Source organism: Perognathus longimembris, chromosome 11 (genome assembly GCF_023159225.1).
Source record: "Perognathus longimembris pacificus isolate PPM17 chromosome 11, ASM2315922v1, whole genome shotgun sequence".
Taxonomy (NCBI): Eukaryota; Metazoa; Chordata; class Mammalia; order Rodentia; family Heteromyidae; genus Perognathus; species Perognathus longimembris.
Window position 1 is genome coordinate 9,312,032 of NC_063171.1, and position 24,132 is coordinate 9,336,163.

At 37.7% G+C, this 24,132-nt stretch overlaps 1 protein-coding gene across 1 annotated transcript in view; it reads right to left on the reverse strand.

The window, feature by feature from the left end:
• The window catches only part of Grem2 (gremlin 2, DAN family BMP antagonist), a 113,739-nt gene extending 99,323 nt beyond the window's left edge, over positions 1-14,416 (reverse strand). Inside the window, exon 1 of the mRNA XM_048357638.1 lies at positions 14,169-14,416. The gene's annotated coding sequence lies outside the window, so the exon portion shown is untranslated. The remainder of the gene's footprint in view (positions 1-14,168) is intronic.
• Between the last annotated feature and the right edge of the window lie 9,716 nt (positions 14,417-24,132).

Consider the following 24,132-nt stretch of genomic DNA (forward strand, 5'->3'; position numbering starts at 1 on the left):
ATTGTCTTGTGCTATCCTATGGCTGGCTTCAGATCTTGATCCTCCTGCACCTGCCTCTAAAGCAGCTGGAATTATAATTATGTACTTCTGCATCCAGCCCTATTTGGAGATTTTTTTTCCAAATTTTTATTATCAAACTGATGTACACAGAGGTTACAGTTTCATACGTTAGGCATTGGATACTCTATTTGGAGTTTTTAAACACTCAATCAGGATTATTTCTCAGCCACTTAATGAATGTGTGATCAAAGAAATTTACCAGACCTTAGTGAGCAAAATGCAGACAATTGTATTTAACTGAAAAGGATGTTAAATATGGTAGATTCAAGGTAGATCTCAAATAGTATAGTTTCTTAAGAAGCCAAAATCAAATGTCAGCAAAAATAAAACACCAGGGAGCAAGTACTCAAAAGGAGTGGAGTGGGATCAATGGGAAAAGGATAGACAAATGAAGAAGAGAAGACAGGGAAAATGCAGTCAAGAATTCAAACAATGTATATCCTACAACATTAAGAAGAGTGAGGGAACAATGGGTGAGGAGGTTGAAAGAGGTGACAATGATCAAGACCAAAATTGAGAGACTCAGGGTAAAAAAAAAAAAAAAGTAAAACAACTACAAAAGCAATACTTGCAAAACTGTTTGGTCTAAGTGAATGGAACACCTCATGGGGGGAAAGGGAAAAGGGGTAGGAGGAGGGGGGTATGAGGGACGAGTAAAAGTACAAGTAATGTATCCAATGCCTAATGTATGAAACTGTAATCTCTCTGTACATCAGTTTGATAATAAAAATTTGAAAAAAAGATATACTGCATTCATAAACTGCTTTGTTAATTGATAATTCCTTTGTACAACTACCCTAAAAAATTTCATAAAATATTACTTATGAAAATGTCTGGAGCACATAGTACAATGCTCAGTAAGTTCTCTCCCTACTCCTCTCTAGTCTCCCTTCTAGCGTAAGAATTAAACCATCAAAAAACAATTCCCTGACTGTGAGGGAATGAAAGAGATGCTTGCAGAGACCTCTGTGCACCCTCATCTCATGTGCCAAGTGAAGCACTTTATCTCTTTATAAATGCTGAGTACCTGCCAAGGCCTCAGCCATGAGGAAAGGGACTTTCTATCAGTGCTTCCATTGAGCAGAACAAGAAGAGACCATTTATTTTACTACTAACAATATTCTTTTCTGAAGTTTGGACTCGGGTACTTTGTGGTTCAGAATTTAACATTATTTCAGGATTAATTTTCTCCTTCATCCCATTCCAAGATGGTCGGTCCTTCAAGCTAGGATGTTAGCCATCTTCTCAACACTGTGACACAAGAACTGAGAAAACGACTTAAAGGAATAAAAGTTAATTGTTTTCAAAATTTCTGAGATCTCAGTCCATGATGATCTGACTCCATTGCTTCTTCATTTTTTTTTAAAAATTTGTCAGTCATGGGACTTGAACTCACAGCCTGGGCACTATCCCTGAATTCTTTCACTCAATGCTAGTGCTCTACCACTTGGTGCCACAGAGCCACTTCTAGTTACAGATAAGAGTCTCATGGACTTTTCTTCCCTGAATGGTTTTGAACCATGATTCTTAGATCTCAGCCTCCTAATAGGATTATATGCATGAGCGCTATCTGCAGCTGGCTCTATTGTTTATAAGCCATAGAGTAGAGCACCATGGCAGGTGCTCTCCCCATGGTGGCCAGGTAGCAGAAGATCAAGGAACAAGCCATGAGCAAATATTCTTCTAAGGCAAACTCCTACTAACATACTTTCTCTGTGGAAGCGCCACCTCCTTCCCATCAATGAATGTCATCAGGTAACAATCAAGTCATTTATGTCCTTTGGGGCATTCCAGATGCAAACCATAACAGTAAAGTCAAGAGGTACACCATCTCATATTTTTCTTTCTGAAATTACTATTGTTTAAGAAAGGCACCAGTTCTATAACAATGGTGACCTTCAATAAATGATATACTTTTTCATTTATTCACTAAATATTAAACATCATGTAACACATCAAAGATATAACCATGTACACAACAGCACAGAAGAGAAGAACGTTATAAGAGAACTAGGGGTGCAATATGGAGCAGATGAGACAGGATGACTCTTCAGCACACCAGCCCCTTGATTATCTACTACACCTGTTGTCACCTATCTTATCTCACCAAAAAACATTGTTATTTAAGAACAACCATTAAAAATAAGACCTTTGAGCCAAGCTATAAAAGACCCAAGTATCAAATATTTTTGCTTATTTGTGCTATGTAGACTTAAAATGGTTATATGTATGTATGTATACATGCATAAATATACACAACACATCCATATAACTACATATATACTTATCTAATATACATGCCATATCAAACACTTTGTAAACAAGGGGAGAATAGAGGCAACTATGAAAATATAGTGGAGGTGATTGAAGTTTTGTAATGTACAATATTTGCAACTATGGAATTAACACAATTTATTAATAATGTATATAATCTAAACAGATTTATTAATTTTTTTAACTGGACACCAGTGGCTCACTCCTATAATCCTAACTACTCAGGAAGCTGAGATCTAAGGATCATGGTTTGAATCTAGCTTGGACAAGAAAATCTGTGAGACTCTTCTTCAATAACCACCCCTCCGCCCCCAAAAAAGCAGAAATGGAGCTGTGGCTCATGTATTAGAGAGCTATCCTTGAAGGCAAAACTCAAGAGATATACATTAGATTCTTGACTGCAAATTGAGAACTGTAAGGGAAGGAGTGTATAGCAGAGGGATGGCAACAATGTTGAAAAGCCAAGACATTGATCAAGATATATTGTATTCATAAACTATTTTGTTAAATGGTAACTCCTTGGTATAACCAAAGAAAGTTTTTTTTAAAAAAGAAAACTTTAAAAAGTTTAAGAACTTCAGGAGGAAAAAAAATCTCAGGTATAGTATTCAGGCCCTGAGTTCAAGCCCAGGACCAGGAACAAAATAAATAAATAAATGCACACACAAAATAGCAAATATGACCATTTTGGGCAGGAAGTATGCCCTTAGACATTCTTCTATTTTTTACATAGTATATTTGGCTCAAACCAATAGAAATTCAAGCAGAAAAAAATAAATGAATGACTGCTCTCTTGGTCTTGAGCATATCATGGTGATAACATTAAGGAATAACTCCATCAGTGATGTTTCTGACTGGATTGGGTTTATCCTGTCCTCCAGCACAATATTCATTTGCTCACATGGGGACCATGTGTTGGCATCTAATCAGCCAAACTTTCTCACTTACAAACTTTCTGAGTTACATTCTTACAGTTTGTTGCCCAATACCCTTGTAGGTTTGATAAAGACTAAACATTCCATTTCAAGTGTTTTTAAATTTATGAAGTATACAATACTATAAGTAAATTACACATTCACACACATATATAGAAACATATAGCTTATATAAAGCAGTCAGTAATAGGTTGTAGATGCAAATAAGATAAGTACCATTATTTTGAAGTAGTGGAAAATATAGGTGACATTGTGAAACATCTGTATCAACTGCAATATGATATAAAAATAGTTTTTATTTCTATTGGTGACAAACCACTCTGGTTTGACCTAGCCATCTTGAGGGAATATGACTTTCCAGTATAGTAAAATTCAAGATGCAGTTTTGTCCACTCAAGTTCATAGATTCCCCCAAAGAAAGACGAAAATAAAGATAGGTGGGGTTTTTGTTGTTGTTGTTTTGTTTTTGTTTTTGTTTTAATTCTGTTCTCTGAACTAGGTGAGATGCAACAAGATTGTAATCCTAGTATTCTAAAGAATGAGGCTAGGGGCTGGGAATGTGACTCAGTGGTAGAGTGTTTGCCTAGCATGCATGAAGCCCTGGGTTCGATTCCTCAGCACCACATAAACAGATAAAGCCAGGAGAGGCGCTGTGGCTCAAGAGGTAGAGTGCTAGCCTTGAGCAAGAACCCAGGGACAGTGCTCAGGCCATGAGTCCCAAACCCTGGGACTGGCAAAAAACTTTGCAGTTGGAGCTCAGTAAAGGCTACATAGTAAATCGCTGTCTGAAAGAAAAATGGAAAAAAAAATCTGCCCTTTAAAAAAATCACACACAGTAAATACGTGCTTAACCGTCCTCTTTCTCCTAAATTAAGATTCCCATTAAAAACAGTGACACTTTTCTCCAGAATTTTCTGTAGTCTTATCACTTTTTCCTTTATGAGCACTTTTTTTTTTTGTTTGTTTTTCAAACTAAAAGAGACCAGAGAGGTAGATATGTGTTCCAGATTGTTCTGTCCAGCACGGAGACTACTGTAAGATAAAGGATAAGTTTACAGAGACACCTTAGCATCCTCTAATAATGTTTTCCTTCATGTGAAAAAATATCCTATAAAAATAATTGATTTACTTTTTAAAAGTGTTAGGTGTGCCCTGGAAAAGTGGCCCCTTCCCCATTGTTCTTCTTGGGTGCACATGTGCCCTCCCCCACCCCCTGGTCCCCCAGCATTGGTAACCCAGGTAACTAGAGCATCTGGGGGCAGTTACCTCCCCTTCTCTGAGGTCACATTCTGGACCACCCGCCTCCCCCCTTGGCGCCCCTTTCAGACTGTGGGAGGTTCCCAGACCCTGAGGTCAAGTCCCCATCCTCCTTGGCCAGGCTTCATCCCTGCCCTCTCCCTACATTGACCCCAACCCAGCCAGAAGTCACTCCTTTTTTCCCCTTCACTTCCTTCCCTTCTCTGCCTTCCACCGCCACGGGCCTCCAGTGGCTCTCCCCACAGTAAACTCTGTTCTGCCTGAAGCCTGTGGCGGGTTCCTTTCGAATAAACCTGACAAAAAGCCTAAGTCATAAGATCCTTTTGTAAAAGGAGTTCACTGGTTTTCAATAGTTATTGTACTTCATCACTGAAATGATCTTTTTAAACAGTTAAAAAGTCAGAACACAAGAGACAGGTAATTTAAAAAAAGAGGGGGGGACCCTTTCCAGAATAGATGAAGGGGTCATTTATTTCATTACTGCTAGATGTGTGAGTTTCAAGCATTTGGAGACTGTCTTTCCACAGATAAACAACAGTTCCATTCCTAGCTCTAAATTGGGTGTTACCTGATCCCAGAAGATGCAGATCCAGTATAGTTCATCATGCACCAGTTCGGAATAAAAAGATGAGTAAGAAACAGCTTCTAGGTCTGGCTCTATGGCTTACACCTATCATCTTAGCTTCTCACGAGGATCAAGGTTTGAGGCCAGCTTGGGCTTAGCCTTACTGAGACTCCTCCTCCCATCTCAATAGATAAAGGGCAGGTGTGGTAGCATGTGCCTATCATTCCATCTAAGCGGGAGGTACAGGCAGGAGAATCACTGCAGTTCAGCAAACCCCCCAGGCCACCACCACCATTGATAACTATTAAAGACAAAAAAGCACAAAAGCCTGAGGCTATGAGTCCAGTACTAGCACACCTGTTTTAGCAAACACTAAAAAGTAATGAAAGATGTAAACATAAGGCAAAAAATAATTGTAAGAGGAAGAATAAAATCACTCAAAAGCAGAGGCGGAGAAAGGATCTGAAACGAGGTGAAGAAAATATTTTAGCTACTGTTACAATTGGCAGAGTTAAATTGTCAAAATTAAGGCAAAATAATAGTGTAGTTCAGAGTAACATAGATTATTAAAATCCTCAAACACCAGTATAATTGTTGGTTCTACTTCTTTCCTACTAGTATTGAGTTGTTTAAGAGACCCTGTCTTCTTTACTAATCACACCCTCAAAGCTTGCACAGTGGTTTGCATGGAGCATCTTCTGAATACCTGTGAATGCATAAATGAATAAAAACACAACATAGAACAGGCCAGATGGAGAAGGTGAATCTGAAACTCAGTTCTGCAATTTGCTTGACTAAGGGACATTTTGTTGTTGTTTTTTTGTGTGTGGTTTTTTTTTTTGGCCAGTCCTGGGGCTTGGACTCAGGGCCTGAGCACTGTCCCTGGCTTCCTTTTTGCTCAAGGCTAGCACTCTGCCACTTGAGCCACAGCGCCACTTCTGGCCATTTTCTGTATATGTGGTGCTGAGGAATCGAACCCAGGGCCTCATGTATAGGAGGCAAGCACTCTTGCCACTAGGCCATATCCCCAGCCCCACTAAGGGACATTTTGAAAGCCCTGAACTTCAGCATTTACTTCTGTAAAATTAAGATAGTGAGGGTATTAATTGGAATTTTTGTAAAGATTGGACGAATGCTTATAACATGTTGAGCATCCTTGAGTCAGACATTTCACACGGTAGAGGACCTGGAACTGATATTAAGGGCTGAGATGAAACCCAATGATACAAATCTCTCATCATAAGGAGTAAACATAGGAGAGATTAGGCTTTCCAGATACAGGTACAAACTCAACTTCTCTGAGTTTCTACAAAAAACACATTTTCTCGTGATCATACAATTATCTCTTCTAAGTTAACAAAGCCCCCCAACCATTTGATTCTTTGAAACAAAGGCACATTGATAGACTGTTACCTCTAAAGACTGTAATGTTTGTATTCAGAGAAGGAAAACACTAAATGTATGTTCCTGTTTACTGAGTTTTTTTTTTTTTTTTTTTTGCTTTGTTTTGAGACAGAGCCTTGCTATGTAGTCCCAGTTTGGTCTCAAACCCCTGATATTCCTGTGTCTGCTTCCCAGATTCTAGGATTACAAGTGTGAAAGCCTTGCCTGGCTTTTAAATGTGTTTTCCATATTCTTTATTAGGGTGAAGACATAAATACGTAAATACGAAGTTTCACATTTCAGTATCACTCAAAAAATTTTGTAAGACTACCAGGTGTTGTGGCTCATACCTGTAATCCTAGATACACAGGAGCCTGAGATTTGAGGATCATTGTTTCAAGCCAGCCCAGGTAGAAAAGTCCATGTGATTCTTATCTAAAATTAACCTCAAACAAGTCCCAAGTGGAACTGTGACAGAAGTGGTAGAATGCCAGCTTCATGTAGAAAGCTAAGGGAGAGTGCCCAGGCCTTGAGATAAAGCCATAATACATGCATGTGGGCATGTGCACACACATACACACACACACACACACGCACACACTTCCTAAGTTTTCCTCTCCCTATGAAGTATGCCATTATCACAGGAGTCCAAATTGACACAGACCTATTTTCTTTCAAGTAGTAAGCTTGAGGGTGTTTTTGGTTTCATATATTTATAGTCCATCAACTTGAATATGTATATATTTCATTAAATATATTCCATTGGCTACAAATCAAAATCAGTTAATATTAAACCAATCATATATACATATATATCTTTATTTATTCCACAAGAGAAAGGACACCTAGATAAGTTTTGAGTGTATTCTTTTATGAATGAGTGCATGGTTGTATTTGTAGCTACTCAGTGTTATAACAAAATTCTAAGCAAAATGAACTCCAAGTTATGGAAACAAGTGGTTTATCATTGTTATTGTTATTTTCAACATGCCAAATGAAATTATGCCCTTTTTCTTTTGCTTTTTTCCCCCGTGGTTTTAGCCCTGATATCACTGTAACTGATTTTGGTGCTCTGGGTATTGTATATATGTGTATTGGAACTAAGAAAGGGAAAGGGAATACCAAAATTGAGAGTTAAAGGATAAAAAGATAAACCAATGCAACAGCAATACTTACAAAGCTATATGGTATAAACCAACTGTACAACTCATGGGGAGAAGGGTAGTGGAGGGGAGGAGGGAAGGGGAGGGGGAAGGTGGGAGAAAAAACAAGGGAGGAGGTAACAAGTTGGATAAAAAATGTACACACTGACTTATATATAAAATTCTAACTCCTCTGTACATCACTTTAACAATAAAGAAATGGGAAAAAAACATGCAAGGTAGTGGTGAAGAGCAAATTAGATCATATGAGTAAATTGTCTTCTGTAATCTGGCACATGGAATACATTTAATAAATGTTTGAAAAATCTTAATTTAAAAAAATGTTTAATAAGGGAAAATAAAAGATCGCTTGCAAATAAGTTTCCTAGCAAAGGCATTCATTGGAGAAATCTCATTTTAGAATTGCTGATTATGCTTACTATGTCTTATTATATTTGTGCTTATTCAACATTATATTTATTATATTATGGTTATTAACTATTTGTAATTATACTTAGTAACTATGACCCAAACACTATTTCTGTAACCAAAAGATCTGGTGCATTAATTAGCACTTTTAGAATTGTATGAAAACAGTCAGAGACAACTAGTCTTCCCTATAGATTATAGATTGATTTTTTTAAGTTTTTATTATAAAACTGATGTACAGAGAGGTTACAGTTTCATACGTTAGGCATTGGATACATTTATTGTACTGTTTGTTACCTTGTCCCTCATAACCCCCTCCCCCCTCCCCCTGTCCCCCCCTGAGGTGTTCAGTTCACTTACACCAAACAGTTTTGCAAGTATTGCTTTTGTTGTTGTTTCTCGTATTTTACCCTTTGTCTCTCAATTTTGGTATTCCCTTTGAATTTCCTAATTCTAATACCAGTACACACTGTTTCCCATACACTCAGATAAGATTACAGAGATAGTGTAGATACAATCACAAGAAGGTGATACACGAACATCATCAATAGTAGAAACTACAGATACACATGGGATGTTGAAAGTAGTTACAACTTATAGATTGATTTTTTACCAGCCTTGATGAATAATATTTTTAATGCAGACCATGTTTGTAATGGACAAAGTCAGTTTAATATTTTATGCAAGCTAGTCCAGTATTACTCTGCTCAGCATGTTCCTTTTTTTTTTTCTCCTTCACTGTTTAAATAAATTGTAGAAGAGTAACATGTTATCTTGGAACTGCCACTAATCCATGTCATCCAAGTCATGTCTGAGAATAATTGTTTTCTAGGCCTCCTGTCCTTCAAAAATTCCCTTAGAAGAGGACTTTTCCCTAAGACTTCTGTAACAAAGTCCCTTGCATTCATTATCCAAGAATGGATCACACAAGCTCATGGGTATGGCTCCTTGTGATTATTTTGTTATTTTCCTGAATACTAGACGCTTTATTCAACTGAATTTCTTTCAAGCAATATCCCTTTTCATTTCAGCCTAAGACATTGTTTAAGAGAATGTAATCTGAAAAGGGGGAGAGAAGTTGGAATTTCTCTGATTATAAATTGAGAAATGCTACTACAGAAAGTGAAAAACATCAGTGGAGATTTCTCAAATGTGATCCCCACTTTGGGGGACTTGTTTCTTCTCTTTGTTAATAGTGTACTATTACAGCATTGTCTGCTCCCATGGTGATGCTAGGTGACTCTCTGTCCTCCACCTAAGTTTTCCCAGTTCTGGGGCACAGTTCTTATCCACAGATGGAAGTGCAGCCCAAGCTAATCTGGCTGTCCTAGGGGAGGCACAGTGACTTCCCTTTCCTTCCAGACACAAAGAATCTTGTGAAACATATCCTTTGCTTTGATTCAAGGGCACTACACTTCCAGTATCATGCAGTGGCCCCACAAAAGACAGTATCCACACACTCAGGGCCTCACTCATGCAAGCACACCCCTGAGTCGTGGATGGGCAGTCGGACTGGTCCTCCTGGCAGCCACTTCCCAGAAGCATCAAACACACATGCTTTTAAAAAAAAAATCTTGGCTTTCCTCTCCCCAATATATCCATCCCCAGCCTAATACCCATTTGCCTTCTTGTCTCTCAGAGTATAATGTCTGTTATTTTCTCCCCAAATATCATTGATCTAGGATCTCAGCCATGGTTTCAAAGACCCCTCTGTGAACCTTTCCATATGCCCCTCACCTTCAGTGGTAAAATATGTGGCAATTGAACCAAAGACAACAGAGACAAGGTTGCATCTGAAGCTAATATCTTGAACCTAGAACTGATTTTTAATCACTTTGTGTTTTTTGTCAGGAAATGGGTGCAAGAAAGTTTTTACTATCAAACACAGGATTCCCCTGCTGAAGTGATAAATTTTCTCTTCTGGGAAAACTTACAATTTGCGTCTAGAATACGTCACACCTCTAAAGGTGTGCAAGGAAATAGCCTATTAACCTTGAGTTAGACTAGATTTCAGATGGACTAGGTTAATCATCTCTGAGCTTCTAATAGGTGGACTCATGACTGTGCTTGTTCAGCACACCAATCAGAGAAGCTATTACAGCCCTACTTTGTTTTGAAAGCTAGCTTGTTAGGATCCTGAAGATACTCTTGATTGTCCTGTAGGTACTATTGTCAATGTACAAAATAGATCCTGCACTCTCTTCAGTTTACATTTGTGACATGCTTTTAATAAAGGGTACACATATTGATAAACTAGTACATAAGCATTTCTCCTGGAGAGCTAACCCAGGAAGCCTCGTCCTTTCTTATCCTCCCTTTTCTGTATTGTTTCCCTTTCTCTTATCCATCTCCTGGCAGAGAAAAGATAAATACTGCTTGAACAAAGAGTAAAGCTAGTCAAAAATTAAATTAAAATCACTATTAAGGTTATTACTTTCCTTATTTAACCAGAGACTAGCCATTCTGGAGGCAAAACTGGAAATGAGTCTTTCTGGATGACATATGCCTTAAGACTGACTTTGCTTTCTGGAAAAGGGAGGGTACGTCACAACATAGAGACATTGCTTAGCCATTTGACTGGATCCTTCTCCTGAACAAGAGAAGCTCTCACTTTCTCAGAGCTGCATGCTGCCCCCTACTGGCCCACTTGCACAACAATGTCAGCCCATCACATACATTCACTTTAATCCTACAACTGTGAGTGAAGTCCCTGTGAACATTGATGACTTAGTTGAAAATGTTCATGGTCATCAAAAATATAAAGTATATGCTAATTAAAGCTAATTAGAAGACATAAATTCACTTTTTCCTGTGACTCTTGGATGTATAGTTAAGGATGGCTTCATTTTGTGTCTGTTGCTTCAGATCTGCTGTTCAACCTTATCCCTCTCTACATTCTTAGCTTCACATGGCACTAGAACTCCTTCCTCTACAAAGCAGTATTCCACCATGAGAGGGATCCTATCAATATGCTTGCCATTCAGAGATATCTTCCCTAACAGTAATAGTAAAATGGGAAATATACTGAAGTTGTGGATTAGGGTTTCAGTGAACGGTCTAAACACTATATTTTAGCCTGACATTTAGTCAAATATAATTCTAAATATCAGATCAACATATCGGCTTCAAAGACAAGGGAACTACCTAGTAAGGAAGAGAAACAGTTAATCAAATAACTAAATGGAACTGTGTGTCTATTCATCCTCCCTTTTAGCAATTTGTCTTACATGTTAATCTTTTGTGGATCTTAAACCTCAAACCAGGCACATTTTCCCTGACTTAAATAATTCATTCCTCATCCTCTAAAGACCTAAAGAAGTCTAATCATCAGATGCTGCCTGTAATCTGGCATAATCATGTGACAACAGTGGTGTGCAAAAGAAGCTGGCTTAATCTGTAAAGTGTCTTGACGTAGGAAGGCCAGTCCTTTACATATCTGCAAGAACTCAAGGCCGTGAAGAAGTCTAATGAAAGAATATTTACTTTGAAGAGATTTAAAGGCATGTACTTTGTTTAAACTTTACCCAACTTATACCCTGAAGGTTTAGAGATCTGACTGGCTATACTAAGATTTGTAAAGAATGAGCATTTGTTTACCTCTTGCAAAGAAAAATAGCACAAAACAATGAATAATCACTGTATATATTTTAGAACTGTCTTTCCAAAGTCATCAATGTCTCAGCTTAAATAAAGTATATATTCAGACTAATACTTGCATAGTCAATACCAACATATCTAACATTGCTTCACAGTTTAATAAGAGAGAAACCAGTCACAATTTACTTCTGATTTTATAGTTTTAGGAATTAAAACATGCTTATAAATAATTTGAAACTACTATTCAGATTTACTGACTCAAATATCTTGTATTTATTTGACTAATTAATGCTTTATCATTTATTTCCTTTGCAATATAAAAGGAGAAAAATCATCTAAGACACTAAAATGTCTTCTCCCAGATATAATATTCATATTCACCTGCCATATCTATTCTTTGACACATTTTCATGAGACTGATGTCCTACCTACTGTGCTAATGAGACACCTATCTTTGACACATTTTTAAATACCCTGTTTAATTGTTCACATTAGTTCATGGTCCAAAAATGTAAAGATTTTACCATCCCAAAATTTTCAGGATCCCACATATTTCCCTAAATTATGAAAGAACTTAATGATTTGATTTAAAACAATATTCAGCTAGGAACCGGTATGGCTCACATATATAATTCTAGCTACTCAGAAGGTTGAGGTCCCAGAGTCATTGTTCAAAGCTAGCCCAAATCTCTTAGATTTGTCTCCAATTAACCACCAAAAGAAGTGGAAGTGGAGCTTTGGCTCAAGTGGTAGAGCACCATCCTTGAGGGGAAAGAAAACCCTAAAAGAGCTTCCGGCCCTGAGTTCAAACCCAAGTACCAGCACACACACAGACACACACACACACACCCCACACACACAAACACACCTCAGATCAGCATAAATTCTGCTTGAAAATGTGCAAAGTGAATATCTTCTGTAAAAATCTTACGTCACTTGGTCAGGCACATGTCTTAGGATAAGAACTGTTCTGAAAAATCATATACCATTGAGTAATGAGTTGACTCTGAATCATGGATGAATGGTTTGAATATGATCTACAGGAAAGTTATTAAGAGTACCGTTCAGAATTAAGGAACCACACTTGATTTTGCCTTGCACCTGCTAATCTGTATTCTGTTTGATCTACAATCTTTATTTGTGCATAGTCTTCACTACAAAAAGAAAAGAAAGAAAAATAAAAGAAAAGGTGTTTTAATATTCTCCGTGCCAGCAGATCATGTCTATGATCCTTGATACTGCAGAGGCTCATATCTGAAGATCACAGTTCAAAGCCAGCCTGGATAGACAAACTCAACACTCTTACATCCAATTACCCACCAAAAAGCCAGAAGTGGAGCTGTGGCTCAAGTGGTTGAGTGCTAGTCTGGAGCACAGTAACTCAAGGACAGTGCCCAGGCCCCAAGTTCAAGACCCAGGATGGACACATACACACAAAAAAAGCTTCAATAATATTTCACAGCAGTTGAATACCAACTAGTACATGAGTATTGTCTGAAGCAAAGCAAGTCTTTTAAACATTTTATTCTGTTCCTGTTGGTTGACTTGAAATACCTAAACAATGTTAATTTAATCATAAATAGTAAAAGGAGGTCAACTGGAGAATTGTTATATGATCATATTCAAGGTTCCGAATCAAACCTAGTAAAATCACAGAAAAATAAATAGCTTAAAAATCCTTGCACCTCAAAATTTAAAAGTGTAATGAAACAGGAAGAATCTACAAATTTTAGATTCAATTTAAACCAAACTAAAAATGGGTATTTCCTTACAATAACATAAATGCTAAATAATTCTCCTTAAAAAAAAGTCTGACTACCTAAGATTAGCCTGGAACTCGCAATCCTCCTGCCTCAGCGTCCCACCCTTAATCTGTAACTTTTTAACATGGTAGCATACGAAAGCTTATCTGAAGGTGCAAAACACAATGCATTTTCAACTCATAAGACAAAGTAAAATAACACACATGCACAGAGTTACAGATGATCATATTTTAAAATATCTATCCCATAGCATAATAATATAGTGACATTGCACTCGCAGTGTTAGTACGCCTTCTCATGAACCTTTCAAAATAAAAACCCTGCCCAAGTCCACTATGCTGCCTGTTCCTGAAAGGAGAATATCACCCTGATAGGTAGGTGTTGAAATGGTCAAAGACTGCTATCTAAACAATAGAATCCATTTGACTAGCTACAGGTCATCATTATAAGGGAGTTCACCAGGAGTGAGTCTATGTACAGGCTGCAGACAGCATTCAAGTCCTGTGGTTAATGAAAACAAAGAGATCTTGAGATCAAGTTTAAGGTCTTTGCTTTACACCTACACACAATCCAATAGGTGATTGAACCTGTGTCCTGAAAACAGTGCACCAGTGGTTAATTCTCTAGGATGGTGGGGCAAGACACTCGCACAGGGTTTTTTGCTGATCAGTCTCAGAACAAAGTCCACTTCCTTCTAAGTGCCATGTGAAAGTAGAAATCAGAAATCCTGCCTGTATCAGGTTAGTGGTGACAAGCTGCATACCTGCAAACGATGTGATGGAGCCTCCTCTTCTTCCTCTCCTCTTCCTCCTCCTCTGTCCTGGGGTCCTTTCTCTCTGTGCCCCTCTTTTTCTGCTTTCTCAGCACAGTCCACAGCGGGGGATCTAAGTTTGCTCTCTCCTGTCTGCAGCTTCAGCAGGTCCGCAGGGGGTTGCAGGAGGAGGGGAAGTACACCGGGAGCTGGCAAGCCGGCCACCACCACCAGCCCAGGCTCAGGCTGCTGTGCCTGCAGATGTGAAAGGAGCCAGGAGACAGCTCTGGCTCCTCTTGGCTCTGCGTGGGGATATTATCACAGTCTGGGATTTCTATTGGCTCTGAATACCAAACAAATCACACCAGCCACCACCCCCCTTCTCCCTTTCACTCAGCACTGGTTTCTCATCTAACCCACAAACATTGCAGCCACACACACTTCAGTCGCTTGCAGTGTTTCTCTTTGCCTCCTTCCAGTCTGTGGATTTACAACCTTGTGGTCAGCGCTAACATTTCTTTTAGCAGACTTCCAATCCAAACGTTTCTTGTTTATGTAGAGAAATACTCAATCCCTTGAACCCGCAAAACCACTGGTTCCTTTCAGATCCTCTTCCTCCTTTGGTAAATGGGTTTGAAATGTGAGGAATGCAGAAAGCCTGTGATAAGTGGAACCTTCACACACACACACACACACACACACACACACACGAGACAGAGAGAGAGAGACAGAGAGAGAGAGAGAGAGAGAGAGACAGAGAGAGAGAGGAGACTCCTTTTGTTTTGAATAACCGAGGTCAGGGAAACTAAAAGCAAGCAAAGCCTAATAACCCAAGTGAGAGTTTAATAAAATCTTGAATGAACTCAGTGCAAAAGCTCATTGTTTGTATTTGTTTTCTCTTCCAAATCGTGCTAGGTCATGGTGGCCTCCTCCCCCTCCTTTTCTGTGCACATTTTGGAGCTTGAATTCAGGGTGCTGCCTGGTCTCCCCACTTTTTTATGGGGCCTTTGCACTGTCTCTCCACATTTTTGTTTTACCATTTGTCTCCCAAATGTAGCTGCTGTTTCCTTTTCCTTTCCCTCTCCTCTCTTCTCCTTCTCCTCCTCCTTCCTGCTCCTTCCTCCTCCTCTCTTCTCCTCCACCTCCTTTTTCTTTTTTTAAAAAATATATATATTATTATCAAACTGTCCACCTCCTTTTTCTTACAATTAATTGGAGATAAGAGTCTCACAGACATTGCTGCTCAGGATGGCTTCTAACTGTGATCCTCAGATGTCAACCTTCTGAATATCTGGGATTATAGGCATGGGCCATCAGTACCCAGCTATGTGTGTTTATTAAATACAAAGGTTTCTAATGCAAATCAGCTTCCTCAATACCCAAAGCACATGGAAAAGGAACTTGGCAGGTTCTATCAACTCTCTGTCTCTGCACAGACTCCTGGTGTGATGTTGGTGAGAAGGCTGCTAAACTCTGCTGGTAAAGGTGTCTGGATAAAAATTTATCATCTCTATATGTCAATAGAGATGATAAACCTTTGGCTCCTCAGTGGGGAAAGGATACAAGAAAGATTTTCTGAGATCTTACATGATGCTTAGCTGGGACAATTCAGAATTCCAGTTTCAGTATGGTTTGTAAAACAGACCCTCCTTTAGCCTTTTCTCCAAATCAACTTCACTGGCACTCATGGAAATCTCAGTGACATTGTTCTTGACAGTTGCCATTGCTTTGGAAATCACCATGCTCTATTTAGATTTTGATACTATTGAAACAATTACTTTGTCCAGCATGATTCCATTTGTATGTTATTTTATAATAGTCTGGTTCTTGACAAATCATAGCAAGTTTTGCTGTGATGTCAGAATATTGGGATTCATTTTTGCAATTATTACCAAACATTTTATCTTTCTTTTCTTATTTGGACATACTAAGAATTCTGAAATATAGTTTTTTTTTTGTTGTTGTTTTTCAAAATGGTCCACCTGCCCCATACTCTAGTTTCTCTTCAGATTATATAAATCAATTGCGTTTTACAAAATGGGCTGCCCTAATAACATCTGACATTAAAAGCAAAAAAAAAAAAAATACAAAACCAAAATTTGGCTGCCAGTTCCTGCTAACCACAGTCAATTTGATATGACATTATTATGTTAATGACTCCAGTCCATTCCTTATCTTCAGGTAAACAATTAAAAATTAATAATATCATCACAAAGTTTTAAAAAATGTAGAGCACACATTTTTCTTAAAAATATTTTAGCATCCATTGTACAAGAGTGTTTCATTTGGGAATACCAGTCCATCTATATAGGATGTACTCAGATCAGAGTCACCCCTTAGTCACTCTCCCTCCTTTCCCAGCCCCTTACCCAAACCAGTCTCAACAAGCATTGTCCATAAAGTATGGGGATCATGTTCACTACCTGTTTATTGCTTTTAAGGAGCTCAATAGTCCAACAAAAAACGGACTCCTTGGTAAGATTTTCCACATTCCACAGGTGGAAAAACATAAGATATCAAAGTGACTTGCAGGAGGTGTGCTGAAACTGCTAGCAGTTAGGATAACTGCCTTCTTTCTATCCAACAGGAGATTACTCTCCTATGCAAACTATATTAAAAAGTCAAAGGAAAGTGAAGGATCAACCTACTAAATTCTAATTTTTGCCTTTCCTTGGACACAGAGCTAACGATTCATGTAAACATCTCTTCAACCTTCTAAATAGTAATTTTACATTTTACACATTATTTCAGAACCAATTACATCTTCATGCAATTTAACAACCATTTTCCATTTTAAAATATGACAGTGACTTGTTAAAAATTACAACAAAAAATTGAAGACCCAGAAATGAACCCACAGAACTAGGCCTACTTAATCTTTGATAAAGGAGCTAAAACAATAGTATGGAAGAAAGATAGCCTCTTTAACAAGTGGTGCTGGCAAAACTGGCTCAACACATGCAACAAACTAAAACTAGATCCTTATATATCACCCTGCACCAAAATCAATTCCAAATGGATTAAAGACCCTGAAATCAAAACAGACACCCTGAAAACACTAAAGGAAGGAGTAGGAGAAACACTTGGGCTCCTTGGCACAGGACGGAACTTCCTTAACAAAGACAGAGAAAGGCTACAAATCAAAGAAAGGTTGGATAAATGGGACTGCATCAAACTGCAGAGCTTCTGCATGGCAAAGGACATAGCTCGCAAGATAAACAGAAAGCCCACAGACTGGGAGAAGATCTTTACCGGACATTCAACAGACAAAGGCCTCATCTCTAAAATATATGCAGAACTAAAAAAATTTCCTTTTTCCAAAACAAAACCGTAAAGAACCAATAGCCCCCTCATCAAGTGGGCTAAAGACCTACAAAGAGACTTCTCTGATGAAGAAATGAGAATGGCCAAGAGACATATGAAAAAATGCTCTACATCACTGGCCATAAAGGAAATGCAAATCAAAACAACATTGAGATTCCATCTTACTCCAGTAAGAATGTCATATATCAAGAAAACTAATAATAACAATTGTTGGAGGGGATGTGGCCAAAAGGGAACCCTACTTCATTGTTGGTGGGAATGTAAACTGGTTCAGCCACTCTGGCAAGCAGTATGGAGATTCCTCAGAAGGTTCAATATAGAACTCCCCTATGACCCAGCAGCCCCACTTTTGGGTATCTATCCAAAAGACCACAAACAAAATCACAGTAATGCCACCAGCACAACAATGTTCATCGCAGCACAATTTGTCATAGCGAGAATCTGGAACCAACCCAGATGCCCCTCAGTAGACGAATGGATCAGGAAAATGTGGTACATATACACAATGGAATTTTATGCCTCTATCAGAAAGAATGACATTGCCCCATTTGTAAGGAAATGGAAGGACTTGGAAAAAATTATACTAAGTGAAGTGAGCCAGACCCAAAGAAACATGGACTCTATGGTCTCCCTTATTGGGAATAATTAGTACAGGTTTAGGCAATTCATAACAGAGCATCACAAGGCCCAATAGCTATACCCTTATGAACACATAAGATGATGCTAAGAGAAATGAACTCCATGTTGTGGAAACAATTGTTATATCACAGTTGTAACTACTTTCAACGTCCTATGTTTATCTGTAGCTTCTATTATTGATGATGTTCTTGTATCACCTTCCTGTGATTGTACCTACACTATCGCTGTAATCTTATCTGAGTATATTGGAAACAGTGTTTATGGGTATTGGAAGTAGGAAATTCAAAAGGAATACCAAATTTGAGAGACACAGGCTAAAAAAAGAGAAACAACTACAAAAGCAATACTTGCAAAACTGTTTTGTGTAAGTGAACTGAACACCTGGGGGGGGGAGTGAAAGGGGGGGAGGGAGGGGGGTATGAGGGACAAGGTAACAAACAGTACAAGAAATGTATCCAATGCCTAACGTATGAAACTGTAACCTCTATGTACATCAGTTTTATAATAAAAACTTTAAAAAAAATTACAACAAAACAAATCAATAAAACAACTGCAACCAAAACAAAAAACAAAAAGTCCAAGCTTTTCTATTACCTACTTGTTGTTTTATGATTATTATAGCTCTTCATATTGCTGAAGATAATATAAGTAAAATCATAAATAGTTTAGAAACACAGATAATGTGGTGATACACTCCTGTAATAAGAACACTCAGGGGGCTGGGAGTATGGCCTAGAGGTTGGTAATATGCTCGCCTCATATTCATGAAGCCCTGGGTTCAATTCCTCAGCACCACATACATAGAAAAAACTGGAAGTGGTACTGTGGCTCAAGTGGTAGAGTGCTAGCCTTGAACAAAAAGAAGCCAGGGACAGTGCTCAGGCCCTGAATCCAAGCCCTGCACTGGGGAAAAAAAAAAAAAACCCAACAGAAATAAGAACACATAGCAGGTTGAGGAAGGAAGCATTTAAGATTAAGACCAATCTGGGTTACATAGAAAAACCCTAAAATATGCTATTGGCTCATATGTGCGATCCTACCTACTCATGGGGCTGAGGTCCAGAGGACTGAGATGCAAAGTCAGCTCAGACAAAAGATTCTGAGAGACTACATTTCCAACTGATCAGCAAAATATCTGGCTGGAGTTGTGGCTCACATGGTAAAGCATCAGCCATGAGCAAGTAAGCCAAGCAAGTGCACAAAGACCCCAGGTTCAAACCTTCACACTGGCACAAAATAAAAAATAAAAGAAAAAGAAAAAAAACCTTATCTTTAAAAATAAAAGACAGATTGAAATGTTGAGCTCAGCTGTCTCCTCCGTGTAATGAAGAGCAAAAAAGGATGATTTAAGGGACAATTCTTACAAGGAATCAGTTCTGTGATTAGGAGAAAATAAATCATCAGCATAAGTTCTTATTTATGCTTTAATCATGTACTATTTTAAAAGACTGTTTTACCACAGACATTTTTCAAATGCTGGATTTCACTAAGACCATAATAAATGATACAGAAATTGTTACAGTAAAGTCTTGCATCTCAGTAGGAGCAATAGTGGACCACCACGAAAATCAATGGCAAAATTTTATTTCCTCTTCCCTATATTCCAGCCACCTCAGTATCCTTCTATGTGGCACTCTTTAACAAGAGAGTCACCCACTAGCACAAATGCAAGAGAGCTGATAGAACTGTGATTCTGAGATGCTAGGGTGCACAGAATATTTTGTTTCGGAGAAAGTATTTGGAGTGAAGATAATAATGCATTTATAGATATTAAGTATGGAAAAGAAAGTGCTTATAGCCCATATGATGCTCAACATTTTATATATTTTCACAATAACATATTTATTGTACTTAAGATGCTTTGTAAATGTGTAAATGAATGAACCAGATTCTAAGCCATAATCTTAAATATTATTTCACCAACGTGTCCAATCACTTAGGAAACAATTCTAAAGATAAATACTTTGTTTTACTTACATCTTTTTTATGTTTCTTATTTTGTAAAACTGGGAGAAAAGGAATTGTTTACATTAAAGGTTATTATAGCAGATAAATTATAGCTTTGAAAATGTTAATTATCAGGAAACATTACCTTTCCCAATCTCTGTGTGCATATCAGAGCATTTCTGCATGAGTATTCATTTAATTGAAAGCAATCTCATCACTGAATGGCCTGCAGATACTGCTGGGAGAATTGTGGCTTTAGTGATGGTGGTAGTTTATATTTTCATGTTTTAGAAAGTGAACTCAGGGCCTTATGTTCAGCTTCTCCCCTCAAAACTGGTATTTTATCACTTGAGGTATACCCTCAGACTACCATTATGGTGTTAAGTGGAAATGGAGTCTAGCCAGTTTTTCAAGCGGTCTGGCTTGAAACTCCTATCCTCCAGGTCTAATTCCCCTGAGTAGTTGGGACTATAGGCATGAATCACTAGTGCTGGGCTATAGAGAACATTATTAGGTTACTTTTATAAAGAAAAATTTTAAAGTCTCTTGACTCAAACATGTCTCTGGTAGAAAAGATAGAAAGAATTTGAAAGAGTTTCTGAGACTAGAGCAGTTATTGAGAGAAAATAAAGGAGGTAGGAAGAATTTCAGCTATTGGATGGATTTACCTGAAAACGGCTGATTTTATCTTGGTTTTTTTTCTCAGGTATCAGGACTTGATCTCAGGGCCTTGTGCTTGCTAGACTAGCTTGCTATTTTGCTAGCACTCTGTTTGAGCCAAGCTTTTAGGCTTGAGGTTTTGAGGTAAGTCATTTAAATGATCAAGCAAAAGCTGTACAAACATCTGAAGAGATTTTTAAATCACTGTTAGAAAAGCTAGACTAAATGGCCCAGGGCTTATTTCAGTTGGAAAGAATCTTTTATTTTATTTTGAACCTTTAAAATATTACAGAAAACAGTTTAATTTCAATGATCATCTTTGTTGTATATTGTTAAATAAAAATATGATTGTGATTTAATATATTTTGGGACTATAGATTATTTCAATTCTTCTTTTGAAGTATCTATTGTGCTATGAAGAATATGTGTAGTTTAAAATATAAAACCTAAAAGTAAAAACAATTATAGTTCTTTCTTGCTAAACAAAGATATGAGAAATTTTCTCTGAGGAGCATATTAAAGATACACATTGCATTTCCAGTGTTATAAACATGACAATCTTGATCTGGTCTGCATCTGTTCATTTCTTCCCTTTCTGATCTAGGTTGTATGCCATCTGAGTACAAATACATGCTTCTTACTATTTTCTTCATATTTTATCTCTTTATTCTCCTAAATAAGTTCTTATAAACCTGTCCATATGTTGATAAATCTTTCTCTCTCTCTATATATATATTGCTTCTTAGATAATTACAGTAGTTTATATTTAAAAATACTTCAAATGTTATTGATGCATAGAGTTCTAAAATGTATTAAACATTTTATGATGTCTATTCTGCTAACCAATGAAAACTTCTGTTACACAAATCCAGAAACTTTTTGTTTCAAAGTCTCCAAATAAATAAATATTTATGTATCTAAAATTCATGCACACACACACACACACACACACACACACACACACACACACACGAATGTTACCATCCTCAAATTTTAAATGTTTATTTCTATGGAATGATGTTTTTCCTCTTGCATCACTATACTCCCACCCAAAATGTGTAAAAGTGATGTATATTAAACGAAAAATTATAGTTCTTACTATGTTTCTGAATAAACTCGTTGAGCATGGAAGTGCCATCTGTCATGTTTGTGTCACCCCAGTGGAGCAGACAGCACAACCCACAGTCCAGCCTGGGAAATTAATAGGAAAAAGGAGTGACCACATATTCAGCTCAAGCCCCACATTTTCCCTTAAGGCCAGGGAGCAGCTGGTCATGGGTTTTTCTCATTCATTAGCTATACTTATTAGATGTCAGCAAAGTTTCTTCATTGTACTCTTACTACTGAGATATGGATAGGAAGAGGTGAAGAGGGCAAGAGGTAAAACAGATGGGAAGGAAGACATAGACACCTTTGATATAAATGTGCTTTTGACTTAATGTGAGCAGTGAAGAAAGGAGTTGGATGAAACAAGCTTACAATAACAAAGTAGCTGAGGAAATGGGCAGGATCCTCCTATCATGATGACTGTCCATCTCACAGGTTTTTCCCAGACCTGATACCTAAGGAGGTAGAGCTGTACATTGCATAGATGAGTGTGCATCACATGCATCTGTCCATATGAATAAGTTTTTCTCATTCTTTAGCCATACTCTACACACATACATGTATATATGTACATATATGTATATATTAATGCATATATATGCATATATATGAATTCGATTAAATTCTACTTCAAAGCATTTACCTTGTGCCTATCTAGAGACAATAGTTGATATACTAGGGTTTTTAACTCAGGACCCTATACTTGTAAAGTAGGTGCTCTAATAATTTAGCAACTCCCTTATCACCTTTTGCTTTAGTTGTTTTTCCACATGGAGTCTTACATTTTTGCCTAGAATTGGTCTAGACTGAAATCTTCCTACTTATCCCTTCCATGTATCTGGAATTAGAGGTGTGTATCATCATACATAGATACTTGTTTGAATTTATGTCATATAAAAATTTCCCCAGGCTGGCAATGAAGTCTTACCAATCTCTACATATAGAATAGCTAGGATTATAGGCATGAAACCCCATGTACTTCCTAATATCACCACTGTGTTACTCAGCATTAATTTTGCCAGTGGATTTGAAAGTAATTTTATTAAATGAATGAAAGGGGGGTGGTATTATTATAGTAAGAAATATTTCTTCTAGCATGCTTCCTGTAATAGACACATTGCCTAACTGCTGTGAACCAGTGCTTAATTATATCCTAGAGCTGTTTATAGAGAAATGTAGAAACTTTAAATGCTATGGAGAGATCATTCTCACCTTTGGTGCTTTCAAGTAATAAGAGGTATTATTTTGAATTAGCTTTTGTTAACAATGATAATATATCATGCTCATATTTCTTAAACTCTGATCCAGATTAAGAACCTTGCAAGTCACCTCACCTGTGTGAAGCTCAGAGCAAAAGTAAAAATAAAATGATCCTTGCTGTTGCTTTTTGATCCCCATTCCCTTCTCCCTCCAATCTGAAAAGATTGACACTAATGTTCCTGATATATTTGGAAAGCACAAAAATCATTTTAAAACTGCATCTGACAGGGCCTTGTATTAATGGGCATCTGAACCTATTCTGTGTGAACTTCTCCAAGTGACCTATCTCCCCGCCAGGATTGGGGGTAGGCAGACAGCTGGACAGCTTGAGGGTGACCTTTGTCCCCCAGGACTGCAAGACTGTCCTGTTACAAAAGCCAGGCTGAGGGGCTCCTCACCAGCTGCTACCTTGGGAAGGACTTTCTCATCAAGAGCCTCGACATGCCAGGGTCACAGAGTCACAGATCTCTGGAGATTAGGTAACAATATAGTCATGTTCCTTAGTCTCCTGGTTTCAGAAGTTCATGAATATTTATGACATGTATGTGGCCCACTGTAAGAAAATATCGATTAAACTTCTGTATCCAAGTGTCAGCATATTAAAAGTTGATAAATGAACTGAACTGAGAGGTGACACTGAACTCAGGCAGCAGAATGGGATCAATGGAGAACAAACAAAGCAAAATGAATGGAAACACCTGGACCCTTGAGAATAGCTTCGAAGTCAGAGGATATCTTTTGGTTTTATAATACTGAGGAGAATCTTTATGTAATATAATGTGAGATTATAATATAATATTCATTTATGCATGTACATATTGGCAATAATCTTTACAGGGAAAAAGACAGTTACAGTCAATGGGAAATTCCAAGAGTTTCATTTAAGTCATAAAGGTCCTGGTTATTTCCATGAGGACTTTCTTATATATTTTAGCCCTTACTGATTTCCCCACTTTAGACTCACTGTTTACATGTTTGTAGTTGGCATATCCTTATATCCTAATTCTGTCTTAACTAAGCAAGTATTGTTCAATATTGC